The sequence below is a fragment of the Genypterus blacodes genome, unplaced genomic scaffold (assembly GCF_046128005.1).
Source record: "Genypterus blacodes isolate CSIRO-AG114 ecotype Tasmania unplaced genomic scaffold, CSIRO-AGI_Gbla_v1 ptg000156l_1, whole genome shotgun sequence".
NCBI classification, from domain to species: Eukaryota; Metazoa; Chordata; class Actinopteri; order Ophidiiformes; family Ophidiidae; genus Genypterus; species Genypterus blacodes.
The window spans coordinates 6,661,229-6,675,757 of record NW_027466957.1 but is presented as its reverse complement, the minus strand read 5'-3'; positions in this window follow the sequence as shown (position 1 = coordinate 6,675,757).

Here is a 14,529-nt window from a genome sequence, read left to right as displayed (position 1 = left end):
CAGCTCGCCCACCTCACATCCTCTTATCAGCTGCTCCCGATGTCCCACTGCTGCTATCCATGGCGCTGTGTCTTTGCCTACTCGTTTAATGCTCACAATGATACTGTGGAGCTGTGACTGGGATTTACATCTGAAGTCACTGTTGTGTTCAAGTTCAATGTGCAGTGGTGGTTTAACTGCAGTATCTTTTTGTGGCAAACGTGATGTCAGTACATTCATGAATATACTAAATCAATTCATTCTCCTTCAGTGTTGATTTGCTGTGCATGTAAAGCAAATGATATTGATTACTGTCAAACTGATATAAACATTAACAGTCTTCAAGCATAGCAGCATGACTTATTTGATACGCGCAATCAAGACTGTGTGAGTGTGTGTGTATGCGTTTGATGGCAGAAGAGTGTTTTGAATTAATTTTGAAGGTGCCGTGGGCAAATAGTTAGACCGAACTCACTAAAATGGAGTAACAGAGTTTCACAGTAGGATTGAATTGTCACTGCAGGAGTGAGAACAGAACTAAAAGACAATGTTTGTGCCATACACTACAGCGTCACTGCCTTTTCGCAGCCATAGTTAGATGGCCCTGCAGGGTCGCAGCGAGAGGTATCACGTGTCTATGTAAATGGTCCAGTCAGGAACCAGATAGGGTGAAGAGCGGCTGTGACTCTCTCGTCTAATTTTGAGAAGATCTTCCGCAAATAGGTTGCTCCCACAGAGACAAATAATTGGCGTGATGTCTTGGGGGCACCGGCATGAGTGGCAGAATGCATTTGAATGCCAATCCTCCACAGGAAGAAGCCAGTTATGCATGACAGTGGGCACGATCTCTGGACTCTGGACATTTTAGGAAACATAAGCCATCCTGGAGCTTTTATTGCGTGTAAGTGCTATTTTGAATATGCACTAGCAGTAGTTAATAGCAATGCTTCCCTTATTGATTGTGAAGTGGAATGTTTGTGGTTCTGCGGTAAAGGTTGAGGTTGTGTCAGATATCAGCTTGTATGATGGCTTGTATTTTTCTTTCATGTCCATCACTTTGTGTATTTCGTGACTCTTGCCCTCAATCTCTCCAGGTACTCTGCCTCTGTGTTACCGCATACAGAAGGAGAGAATCACCTAAACGAGGGAATGAATCTAAAAATAGCTGTGATCTAAAATGCCTAGCTTAAGCAGTTGTAAGTATTAAAAACACGGAGAGGGAAAGCAACACACACATGCATCTGTGCCTCTGAGAGATCTGGAATGGGTTCAGAATAGGAGAGTTGTTACATAAAACAGATTGTCGATGACGGAATGGACTGATTTGATGTAGTACACACCAGAGCTGGCATTTAATACCACAGCAACTTTCCTTCTCCTCCAAAGTGCTCACTATATCATGCACTTGCTCACTGGGCCGAGAACAAACAGAAAGCTAAATGAATGGATTACAAAGCAGCTCAGAACCAGTTGCAACACTGACAGGCAACAAGATAGAAAATAGAATTTGTATTTCTATATGTGGGTTAACCACAAACATAATGATTGATTAAGTGTTAAACATGAAGAATAATTAAGAGTTTTCTCTATATGGAAGATAGGAAAAAAAATCAGACTGTAAACATCACAGTAATTTGCTTTTATCTCCTGGATCTATCATGACTTGCTCTTTCAAATATATTATGCTACATTAGATAATTTTTGGTTCTCTTCCCCTGAAAATTTCAGCACTGTTATTGACAATCATTTCTGTAGCATAGGCATCTTGCCAACTGTCAACTCAACCCTTTAAAATGGACAAGCTGAACAAAAGAGTCCTCATTTTACAATATAACCATCAGCTGCCACTGTGGCCCTTTGGATATCCACCCTTGGATCCGATGCAAAGTTATTAGTCATGGTTTCATCCAATCAGCCAGTCTTACTGCTTGTGCTGCTGGGTATTTCTCTTGAGAGGACAGATTGCCTGTTATTGTTAGTTTGAGTTTAAACTGAGGATTAGTCATATTCATGCATTTGCTGGTGGCTCAGATCCGGTTGCGCGCGCGCATGTGTGTGTTTGTGCGCGCGCGTGTATTTGGCCAATATTCACTTCGCAATACTTACTCTCATTAATTCCATGGAGAATATGACTTAATAACCATACCCACATATATTTGTGCCCTATTTGTGTATTACTTAAGGCGCAGAAACACACTGTCTATAGGGCATCATGACAGGGGAGACTCAGAGCTGGAGGACACTCATCGACATCTGAAAGTAAATCTCTGTAACCAATTAGTTTAGTCACTTATGTTAGTCAGTTAGTCACACATGAAGACTTCATAATGTGTCATCTGATCGCCTTTAAATATTTGGCAAAGGCAATATTTATTCTCTGTTCTCCGTGTCTACATTACAGAAACACACACACACACACACACACACACACACACGCTGCCCCTGTGCGCATCATGATTCATCAACCACCGCTTGCGCATGAGACCGTGATTTCAGGTCCGGTGAATTCATTTTCGGTCCTGCGCGGCTGAGAGGAGAGGAGAGGAGTGTTTTGTCGTGGGCCCTCAGATGCCCCCCACCCCCACCTCTCTCTCTCTCTCTCTCTCGCTCTCTCCCCTCTCTCTCTCTCTCTCATCCGGCGCCTCGATGGACCAAACGCTGCCGCAGAAGCAGAAGCATCACCGGCAGCCTCCAAACTGCGTTTCCCCCCGCCGTGATGTGATGGATCCCTCCGTGGACCGGTGAGCCGCCGCCGCCGCCGCCGCCAGAAGAAGACCGCCGTGCTCCGGGAGGACAGACAGGCATTGACCGCAGTGAAACCCCGGGTACACTTACAGGATAACCGGGGATTGTATTGGTAGAAATGTTTTAGGACCGTCTTGTTTACCTTTGCCGACAGACAGACAGAGAGACAGACAGACAGACAGCCGGCGTCAGTGATATTACGGCCGACATGTAAGACATTGGATAACTATTGTCGTGTGACCGGCACCGCTCTGCAGCTGATCGGACTGGACCGAGAGAGGTAAGCTTGTTGACACGTTCGGGGTTTACGGCGGGCGTTGCGGGTTTCGGTCACAAACTGAGCTCATCAGGCTGCATTGTTGCATCGTCTGCGCTCTTGAGTTGAAACGGTCTGCTTTTGATGATTGCTCATCGAATCATGAGTGTGTGTGTAAGTAAAGAATGCGGATGTGACTTGGAAATGTCAAGACAACAGCCTGTTTTGACTGTAAATGTGTCCGTGGTTGTGTGTTTTGAACGCCGGTAATGTATAGCTGTCTGCCAGACTGCCAGCTGGTTAAATGAGGCGACTACTTGTGTATATTAAAGTACAACATATAAAAATGAGTTGTCAGCTTCTCGGGTTGATACTGTACACACAGCACTGTGAGTATTGTGTGTGTTAAGTTGTCAAGCTACCATTGCTGTGCTTTCACAATCATTATAGGAAAACACCAAGAGTTGAGATTAAAATTGAAATTACTTTGAGAAGAAACAAGGCTCATTTTTCTTTCCATTTACAGCGCCAATCATAGTTTGACCATTTTTACCTTTCAGTCACAGTAAAATTGGAGGCTCTTAAATCAGGCATCACGGCAGCTACCCCATCATATCATACTTTTACATTTCGACACTGTTTTTACTGCCAAAATGATATTATCCTAGCCTATATTTGTAGAATGTTAGTTGTATTTGATAACAGATTTCTCCTGCCCACTGTCATCTTGTTGGCTACCTGGGTATTTGCTGGATATTACCTATCGCACTCTTCCCTTCTGATGATGATGAGGCTGCATCAAGGGGAAGATCAATAAGCAAGTTTTATAGACTTTATAAGACTTGGCTTCAGTTGTTGTCGAAACAAGACTCCCTACAATTAAAAGCCCATTTTGTTAGCGGATGGCTGATTAATAATGAATCCTCAGCTCCATGGGACAACAAATCTGGGGAGAACACACTGAACGGTGCAGCGAGTCTCTGCCAGCACATACACACATAGAGAGACACACAGACAGCTAAAGGTTTGCAGATCAAAATATAAGATCAATCACTGATACCATTCACGGAAAACCTGCATACGTTATAAAATGTGTGAATGATTGTTCGCTCGTGCAGTGGACATTCGAAGAAGCCACGGAAACATACCAGCTGTGCTCCAAACTGTACAAACTGTGAGGCCTAACAGGAACAACCCTGGATCTTGTGTTTGTGGTGGTTCTGGCCGAGGTGTCAATCTCATGTAGCAGGCACTTTGAAGGAAACTGGGCTGGCTCTGATCGAAGGTGGTGGGAGTTTTTGCGGGAAATGTGGCTTAGTCAGGCCCACAGCAAGGAAATGCAGTAATTAGATGGGATGCCGTACATGATCACTTATCAATGTATGACACTGTTCACACATCAGCCAAATCGTTTCCCACCAAGGCTCTGTGGAAATCTGCAAAAACTGTTGTTGTTGAACCAGTGCAGTGCAAATAGTCACAGTGAATAAATTAAGCTGACATCCAAATGAGGCTTTGAACGCAGTTGTCGAACTGTCCCTGCAGTCTGTGTGCAAGAACAGAATTAGATATGCGTGATATGGAAAGAATGCATGTCTGCGTGTGTGTGTGTGTGTGTGTGTGTGTGTGTGTGACCTACAGGGTGAGAGCATCTGAAGAATGAGTGCTTATGCTGGAGTGTGTTAGCTGTGTCATATGATGAGAAGGAGCAGATATTTCATAAAGTACAGGCCTAATTAGCATTTCAATGAACCTCTTCTCTTCTCTTCTCTTCTCTTCTCTTCTCTTCTCTTCTCTTCTCTTCTCTTCTCTTCTCTTCTCTTCTCTTCTCGTCTCGTCTCCATTATAATAAGTATAATAAGAAGTCTTTGCTCTGCCAGACTCTGGTTCCAGTGGTACCTGGTGGGTGTAGTAGGGTCAGCTGGTACACACAACACTGTAATTGCAATATAGTAGATTGGGCGACCCTGTATGTCACTCGACACACATTCTCTATTGAATGATGCGTACTATAGCTTCCTCAGTATGGATTTCTCAATTTCCTGTGCTATATACCGAATTACTGTGTTACCTTTGACACTTAGATGTTGCTGTTCATAGTTTTACTGCCATGTGATTGCTGAAAGACATAGCATATACATTTGAAGTTGTACTTTGTCTATATTCTCCATAGAAACAAACCTTTTGTGCAACTTCAGTTCACATAAATGGCACTCTAAACTTAGCTATGTGTACAGTTCCTGAAGTCTGTTATTGCTCCATCTGTTCAGCTATTGTCTCACCATCACCCTCTCAAAAATGTGGATGAAGAGGACTCGAACGAGAGCAACGCAGTGTGATTTCATCTGTAGGAGGAGCGCCTCATTCGCATTCTATAGGTTTTCACCAGAGAGGTTTTATGACCTAGCTAATGCAGGAGGAGCTGGAGGTGATTAAACTCCGACGACATTGTCCCTATAGCTGCTGATTCAATGACCTTTCCTGCCTCCTCTCCTCTCCTCTCCTCTCCTCTCCTCTCCTCTCCTCTCCTCTCCTCTCCTCCCTTGAGCAGTTTGTTCAGTGCAGCAAGAAGCCAAGGACGGAGCAAATGAAGTGATTAACAGTCTATTGCATCACATGAAAGCACCCTCTTGCCTCTTAGCACCTCAGCGTTCAAATTTATCAAATCTAAATTGTAATATCTCTCATTTCCCAGTATTGGTACAAAGGCTCAAAATAGAAACAACTGATTTACAGTAGGCCCTTGACAGGCGTCTTGTTATCTCTCCGCATGTGTCATTTTACAATAAGTCCCTGCCTGGGCTGCTTTGCTGAATGGATCCTCTGACACAAATTTGCATGTTAAGCTGAACGCTGCTCACCAGGGACAATTAATCAGCACATAGCAATTAATGAATTTAGCGTCCCTTGGTGATTAATTATTGTCTCTTGTGTCCAGTGCAGGAAGATTCCACCAACAGCTGTTTATTCCTGCGTGTTTTTATGGCATTTCCTATTTTTTTAATTTAACTTCTGCATAATCACAGCTTTCTTGGGATATTAAGCCATGAAATTGGACTGGAATGAAATGGAAATGAGAATAAATAGTCAATGAAAATTTGTCTTATTGGTTCTGTGTGTGTTTCATATTCTGGCATAATTAAAAATTTGATATTCATTTGCAGTCATTTCTATTGCGCATACGCATGAAGAGAGAAGTAGGGTATGAGAACAGTGCTGAGGATTCTGCAGAAATAATGCAGGAGGATTTTTCAGCACTCAGGGATGTTTTGCTTTGTGACTACAAAGAGAATTTCTATAACCTTTGCTAGAAATTCTGGGGCACTTCTTCATGATTGTGTCTGTGGGTGGTTATGTGTGTGAGTGTGTGTACCGAAATACTTTTGGACGAAGACGGAGCTTTCTTGGTTTCACTGAAATATCCTCTGCCCTCAAATCACAGGTTTAATTATTTCTGTGTAAATACAAAGAAAACTGGTGCTCAGAACAGATTTTGGCTTTTGGAAAACATGTTTCCCTCTGGCTGATCCAAGGAAAAAAAACTAATCAGAAAGCAGCAAGGTGAGGGAGAAATGTTCTTGTGTTCGCTGTAATGTGTTGCTGGAAAAGCAAGTGGGAATCCTCATTGTGGTAAACAACCATTGCACATGACACATTAATACTTGTTAGAAAATATTATCAACTTGCTGTTGCATGGTGCAGAGCTAAAGGGGATGATTCTTCCCTGAATTGCCTGCAGCAAAATTCCCTCTCATGAATGTCAAGTTAAATTGATTGTGTCATTAATTTCATATTTCACCTTACTTGCTGATTGATTGTCTCTGGCGAAACGTTTATGTTTTGTTTCACTGAGAGTCAGTAAGCAGATCTGAGCCCTCTGAAGATTAACACCACGGGATGTTCGTCCTCTGCCTCCTGCCGCTGATTATCTTCAGTGAAAGCAGCGCTGACCTCCGGGTGTGTGTGTCTCTGTCACAGCCTTGGCCCCTCGCACCATATGGTCCCGGCACTGCATTGAACCTGTGGCTGTCATCACTACTCACTCCACAAACAAGGATTATGATTTCACCTTCTGATACACCAGAGTAGAACAGAGTCACTGCACTGACAAATACCCTTAAGACACACGCGACCTCGAACAACACAGCTTCAGATTTTAACTGATGTGCCCACGGCTACAATGATGACTAATGACTTTTAGTGCACTCAGCGAGATGCCACACCTGTGCCACAGGTTTTGCAAGTTTCCTGTGGCAGGTTGAGAAGCTATCAACCCAATTTCACTGTTGTTGTTACTGTGAGGTCAAATTTAGTGCAGATGTGTGCAAAATGTGGTTATATATGTACATTTTTGTAGATTGAGCTTCATTCACTCAGCTTTGGCAGCAAAATTGTGGGAAAATGCTATGAAATTCTATTGCATCTGTCCAAGTTACAGCTGTGACAGACGGGCCTATCCACTCAGCTGCACACGGGCGTCATTAAACAGAGATAAATGAACAAAGATGATAAACTTGTGCCATAGAAAGAGACCTTAAATGCAATTAAGTTGTGCAAGTCATTTATGATCAACCAGCCTCGTCCCAGCTCAGGCATGAACAGGTCGCACACCAACCTGCTAGCCGAGTATCCAGGGTCCCACCAAAAATCTGCAATGCGGTCGTTCCTCCTAGGCTGGCTTGTAAACTTTGAGGCGTTTGGTCATGACCCCACAGATGGCAGCTTCACACGTTGACTCCTCAGCCAAGCAGATACACTAAATGTTTGAACCTGTGCCTCCTCTTCTACCGAGTAGGATTACAATTGGAACAAAGTATCTTAATTGGGGTAAAACTAACCTGTCTCACAGTGGTTTACCACCAAATCCAAATGGCTCCATAGTCCTGAGATGGAAGTTTATTCTATTTACTCATTCTACACTTTGATCTGGGCAAGTGAGATACCGTAAAGCCTAACACAATCTTTTACTAAATTATCATAGTAAATTTATCACTACAATTACCAGAGACACACTAATGCAAATGTGGATTACATCACAAGTAAAGACTGTACTTTGATGAACTTGAGGTAATTCGATTTCACCAAATTGCACATGTGGCACCTGAACTGTATCATCGGATCCTCACAGATTTGTGATTAGCATTTTCCAAACATATTACCCAGGTGAAGCTGTCGCGTCTGTATATGAAAAGATGTCTCCGTGCGCAGGCACATTACTTTCCTCCCGTTAATAAGCTTTGAATTTTAAAGCCTACCATTTCTCAGAGGCCACTGCGCTGATATCATGACTTTACTGCATCAGTAATAACCCCACAGTCACAGAATCTTATTAAATTATTTATCAAAAAGCCTCTTGCACATAAAGCCCCTGTACTTGTAGGTGCACACGGTGAGCAAAAGCCTTACGACTGTGACAAAGGATGTGTCACTCCGGCTAACAGTTGGTGTCTGCATCAATAACAGTTGATTCATCCTGTAGCTGGTCAATGTAAAACCCTTACACTCATTGACACACACACTTACTTGAGCGGAGGATTTCAGCGAGCAATACTCTCAGCTTTAATAACATGCAGATTAAAGAAATCTTTCGGTGGAGAATGGAAATCACACCAGGGCTTCGCTTTGACTTAATCTGTCTCTGCACGGCGTCAAGATCTTGACATGTTAAAGTGAAGTGGCACCAAAGTTCTTAAACTGTGGGCTTATTGCACAGTGTGGTTCAATTGTACTATTTAAAAGCTTACTTGCAAAAATACTTTCTCTGATCACAAAGATTACATCAAACAGAAAGGAATGGATTCTTTGATTGATGAAGTTATTTTAGAAACGGCGTAAAAAGATGTAATAGTCATTAACATGGAGGTGGTTATTATTAGATGAAGCTCTTGAGTCATTTTATTTATTATTGGCCCACGCCGCCTTAAACGCAGCATCTGAGCAGGGGCGTGCTTGTATTCGGAGCCAGAGGAGCTTGTTGGTGTTATTACCGTACTAGACAGGAAGAGCATCGGAACACAAGGGTCACGTCTCCGCATTACTGTAAGACTTAATTATCTTTAGACCACAGTAGTACAGCATTACTCTTAATAACACAGGTCGTCGCCTCTCCTCCTCCTCTATAGTTTGACGCCTTTATGTTTCTACCTACTTTGCTCGCCCTGCTGTGCCTTGTTTGCCGCTTTCGTAACGCGGAGCCACGCTGGGTCACCCACACAGGCCTTTCACTGTCAGGGACACTGAGAGTCAAGAGCAACGTTCGACCTTGTGACATTACAAACCCGCAACCACCTGCCCCTACACCCACACACGCAGAGTTCGACTGAAGCTGGGAGGAATGATAGCGTAGCACTGTGGCGTGCACAGTGTTGAAGCAATTTGAGGCCTGTCTCCCTTTTCGCAGATAGATGCAATACGTCCCAGAGGACCGCTGAACACAAACGATCATGATCGCTCCCCCTCACTGTAACCTTGAAGCTAATAGAATAGTTTGCCACATACTACAAGGTGTGTGACTATATTTCTTCTCCGCGTTGGTGTTGAGTGCATTTGCTTTTCCAGTGTTGACAACTTCCACTAGTACAACGTTACATATCCATACCTGTCTGAGGGTGTATTTTGATTCTTCGGATGGATGTACAGACTCAGCGGCTTCTGTACATTTCAATATAACACACACTGCCTTTATGAAGCTGGTATTGTTGCTGTGTTATAAAGAGGTGTTCCTACAGACCTCAAACTACATCAAAACCTGTAAGAGACGATGGTGAATTCTACACTTCATGGAGTATAAAACAGACGCCTTCGCCTTAAAATGTGACGACTGCATTTTCTCCTAATCAGTAAATCTTCTCTCAAACTGCTGTGTGATAACATTCCCTCTGCCAGAGCAGGTTTTGAATTAGCCAAGCACAATGTTTTATTCTTTGTTAATTCCCAAAGTATAAATCCCGCGCCTTGCTTTTTTATCTTTACCGAATAGTTTTCCGAGAGATTAGCGTGACATTATGGTCACGTGCACGCGCACAGAGATTTGATAAAGGCTTTAGTACATCTAATGGCTTTTTTTCCCAGTGTATATTTATACATTATTCATGATACATTCACATGCATTCAGACTTCATTGCATAAATAGTGAGAGCTTGTTGCGTTTAAATTGTACCCAAAGTCAAATGAATAATTTATTGCAGCAGAATCACATAAGTTTGTTTCATATTACCAGTATTAATTTGTATAATATCTCTCTTTCAATTTGGTTGGAATGAATAAGTCTCTAGCTGTGGCTTACAAACCGCAGTGGCTTACAAAACAAGCAGAGTGAGGTACCCACTCACTCTGTTCATTAATGTGGGTTAATGAGTAGCAGGGTTGTGTGTCTGTATAGGATTTTGGGTGAAGATGTGTGTATGGGGAAGACCTCTGACCTCTGTGTTCTGCATCCCTCCATACCCTCAAACAAGAGACGCTTCAGCAAGCCGTCGGCCTTTTTTTGTTCATTTTCTCTGGCGTTGCTTCACCTCAGATCTCATCATCATCATCCTCCTCTTGCACAGAGTGACAGTAGGCGTGCAGGTCACCCTGAGCTGTCGTATGTGAATTACACTTGCTCTAACTGTAAGACGGCGGGTGCAGACAGGCGTTCAGGCTTTGTCCTCGGCCCTCTGAGGTGACGCGTCCTTGTTTGTGCTTGGACGGGCTTGGCGCCTTCAGTGTAAACACTGCTGTTGCGTAATCCGCAGCAGGAGGGAGGCAGCTGTTTCTAAAAAAAAAACGACAGGTAATGGGGCAGCAACATCCGGCTGAACCTCACAGCTGACTGGAGGGCAAATCCGGGATGACAAGGAGATGCAATTCACAGAACCATGGTGTGCTGATAATTTTTGTTCCTGGGTAATATGCAGAATATATAGCTGTGATAGTAAAACCCCATGGTAGAATAGAAAGTAATAACCTTAATTTCATATAGTTAATAACATTCACTTTTAATCATTTGTGGCTACTTACGTTTGAAGATTGTGTGCACTTGACTGTGTGTGTTTTGGAGGTAGCCGTTGTTCCTGCAGTGATGGATATGTACTCTTTGCCCGGGCTGTGCAGCATCCCATAGATTTGTCAAAATGTTTCCAGGCTTGAGAGGAAGGAGATGAAAAGAGCCAATAACTTTTTTTCCCTGTGGTTTGAGTGGGCCTTTCCATATCCTCTGTGGTAGCTGTGTGATTGTTTCTGCCTGATCCTTTCGCATACGCTTGGTCACTGCACTGCATAGAGTCTCATTAGTATGGGTGTCGGTGCCTCTCCTTCAGCTGAACCTGCCATGCCACTACTGTAGTGAAGCTGCCGCTGCTCGCCTGCCTGCTTGCCGCATTGTCCCTGGATGGCCGGCGTGGTGCTGCCAGCTCCGTCTCCCTCCCAAGGATGAATGAATGAAATGTGGCCGAGGATCAGACTGCGAATGTCAGGACTCAAGCGGAGATGTGTGCTTAAATCTGCAGGAAAGTGTGTTTGCTACAGCGCGAGGGGCAGAGAACGGAAAACAGGTCATAAACATGTAGATCTGGCAAGTGAAAAACAGTGAGAGTGTGTGTGACTGCTGGTGGAGTCCAATAAACAGTTCATATTCATGTGCGCAGGCCCTTCGATCACTGATTCACGACCGAATATGTTGACCTGTTAATTATAAAGTCTATCTAGTGTGTTTTCAGTGTTGTTGCAGCACGTTTTGATGTTTCGTCTGGCTCTGATCTCTGTCCGAAACTAATTACCACTGCTGGCTTTGATGGAGACCTTCATTGGGACCTGTGAATCAATCCTGACAATGATTTCTTAAAACCACAGTCTGACAGGCTCCCAACCATTTCTTCCTCTGGACGCTGCAGCTTTCCATCTCTCTGTATTTAAAAGAGTACAGCAAAGTGTAGTGTGTACTGGCTATGAAAGGCAGAAAGGAATAATTATATAATCGAGGCACAGAGGTGTGCTGAGAGCTGTTTATATATTCCTTCTCGCTGCATTCTTAGCCGTTGTCCTTTGTCCTTCTTCAAGGCCAGAGGAAAAACTGTCCCCTCCATGCTCTACTGCTATGTCATCATTCCTGGCCTTCATTCAATCAGCTATTGCCTGGGTGACAACAACTTAAAGCCTCACTGCCTTTGCAAAGTCACACTATTATGCAATACTGGAGGTTTTTAGCCCTCTCAGCATTGGCTGTTGTGTTACCTTACTGCTTTGTTTCAACGCGTTACGTCAGAGATAAAACTTGTCATCACCACAGCTCCGGCCTGAGATTTACGGGTACGATAGCACATAAATTGGTGGAGAGATGCTTAGCAAGCTGTGGCACCATGGCCGTACCGGTTTATCATTCCGCACCAAAGCTGATTTCAAGATATTGCATTTCTATCATCAGCCAACCCTACACACACACACACACACACACACACACTCACACACACACAAGCACACACCTGCTCTGTTTAACGCACAACCACAAGACTAAAAGCGTCTCCTAGTCACACCTGGAGACGCCAGCACCCAGCGGATTTGTTCCTCATGTGTGCTCTGTTAGACATATTGACTTATCGTCTCAGTGTTTTTGATAATGCATTTGGTCCTGCTAGATAAGAGGCCATTCATCAGCTTGTGACAGGTCTTTTGAGGAGCTGCCTCACCTCGTGTCTTATACATCATTCTGTAAAATCATTTTGTGTCTGCTGCACTCTCCAGCTCTCTGTTTTCCCTCTGTTCTCCTTTTATTTTTCACTCTCTGCTGTCAGTTTTCCCTCCTCGTATTTTCTCTTTTTCTTCTTTAATCTCTCATGCCTCTCTTCCTCTCTGCCCTTGTTACTGTCTGTTCCTTCTTATTTCCATTCCCCGCCATCCCAGCACAGAGGTCTGTCGCACTGAGACTCATCAGGACTTTCTGTTTGACTGTGGCTTTCTTTGTCCCTCTTTCAACGCTGAGGATTAAACTATTGTAGTTTTTGCAAAGTGATAAAGAGATATGCTTCCTCTCCTCGGTGGCAGCAGGAGCCTGGATGAGATAAAAATGTAAAGAGTTGACAGAAAGTGTATTTCAAAATTAGAGAGGCCCCGCTTTGGCATTAGCGGCGTCATATCAGTGGCTCCTCAGAGTAAACAGGTTGAGACAGGCTCATCTGTCACAGGCCGGAGCCATGCAAAACATGGCGGGCTGGGCCGGACAGTGAAATGTCAGCTAAAGCAGTGGCAGTGATGAGGATGATGATGTTGTTGGTGGTACATTTCTGATGATGATGTATGTAAAAATAAGTTGAATGAAGTGAAAATCGAGCATTGCAGCGCTGCAACGCTCCCTCCTCGGTTTTGTGCTGCTGAATCTTTGGTCCGGAGGTTTTGGAGGCCGCACTTTAGAAAAAGAACAATGAGAGGAGATCGATCCTCCAAAAACTCATCAGCACTGTTTCTGCCTCAGTGTGATTCATGGGACATCTCCTCTATTGATCGCACCGCTTTGTTTCACAGATCAAGGCCTCCTCTGGCTCAACATGTGCTCAGGATTTGCATACAGCGCTGCATTATCAAAGACTTCTCAGGGCATCCTGGCACCCAAAATGCTGATCCCTGGGTTCTGACTGATGTATCCTTGAATAAAGAAACTGTACGTTTTGCATTATTTATGTGCTCAGTATTTGGTATGCTAATGCTGAAATTGTTTTTCCCCGCCTGTGCCATCTGGCCACCATCATCCTACCTGACCAGGACAAAGACAGTCAAAGGAGAAAGACCAACTTTTCTCTTGTCGCACTTTAAAAACTCTATTTAGATGACTGAAAATCAATGACAAGAATTCTACTGATGTTTGGATAAACAGACTTTGAAATATCCAAGCACATTTTTTGGTGTAATGTTGTTAACACAGTCTTGCCCCTTTTTTGATAACTGTCAAAACAACTTCACTGAGTAGCCCCACTCAACGCCCACTCAACACCGGCACACTAAAGTACCTTCTTTTTTTGATTACGCTGCTTTTCACTTAATTGAACTTAATGTCTTTTTGACGTACTAACAAATCTAAACCAAACAAGACACAATATACCGCTTTGTTCAGTTAATTTCAATCCCTCTCACCCATTGACCCGGAGCCTGTGTTGATGTGATGGGCTGTAGTTTCTGTTTCCAAAACATGAATCACTTTCTCCTACTCATTCTGGTTTTAATGTGATGTACTGTGAAACTAAATTTTAAAAAGCAAACTCGCAAAATTGATTGCATTGCCAGATTAAACAGGCTGTTAGTCAAATAAGCGCTTAGTGTACAGATACTGGGCCAAATCTACAAAGCATGACTCAAATTACCGCTACAGCAAGTACATACTGTATGAATGCTCTGCCCTTTTTGCATCTGTTGTGGTGGTGTCTCTTCTCTTCATGAACGTGTTGGGCAAGCAAAATTAAGATATGAATTAGAATCTCTCTCACTTTTCTCTCAAACATACGCTACCACACTGACGATGTCTCTCCCTACAAATGACAACGGCTACCATGCCTACAATCTAAGACCGACCATGAGAACTG